The following is a 743-nucleotide window of genomic DNA, read 5'->3' as shown; positions in this document are numbered from 1 at the left end:
GTAGTATAATTCAAGTTTTAGGTATCGATTATTGACTTTTTGCTGGCTTTGGTGCCTTGGACATGAGGTAAGACCTTAAGATTCTGCATGAAAGGAGGGCTAGCAGCCGAGGTGCAAGGGAGAATGTTAAAAGTGTTCATATGTAGTAAAAACCTGAGAAATCCGTTCGTTTTCGTCATTTGTTATCGAATCGACTTAAAGCCAGATCGTCACATTGGCCAGTCTCCTCTCTCAAACGGTTGTACTTATCGTCTGCAAAGCTATGTCGCGTGCTGCGGTATGCGGAGACACTAAAAGCACCATAGTACAACATAGATGAAGCTTCTAAGTTGATGTAATAGCCAGTCAGAAGTAGTACAATTCAAGTTTTAGGTATCGATTATTGACTTTTTAGCTGGCTTTGGTGCCCTGGACCTGAGCTAGGACCTTAAGATTCTGCATGAAAGGACTAGCAGCCGAGTTGATCGGGAGTATGTGAAAAGTGTTCATATGTAGTAAAAACCTGAGAAATCGGTCCGTTTTCGTAATTTATTATAGAATCGACTTAAAGCAGTGCGTCACATTGGCCGCTCTTCTCTCTGAAACGGTTGTACTTATCGTCTGCAAAGCTATGTCGCGTGCTGTGGTATGCGGAGACACTAAAAGCACCATAGTACAACACAGATTAAGCTTCTAAGTTGATGTAATAGATAGTAAGAAGTAGTACAATTCAGGTTTTAGGTATCGATTATGGACTTTTTGCT

Source organism: Schistocerca gregaria, unplaced genomic scaffold, assembly GCF_023897955.1.
Source record: "Schistocerca gregaria isolate iqSchGreg1 unplaced genomic scaffold, iqSchGreg1.2 ptg000199l, whole genome shotgun sequence".
In the NCBI taxonomy this organism is placed as follows: Eukaryota; Metazoa; Arthropoda; class Insecta; order Orthoptera; family Acrididae; genus Schistocerca; species Schistocerca gregaria.
This window is presented reverse-complemented; position numbering follows the sequence as displayed.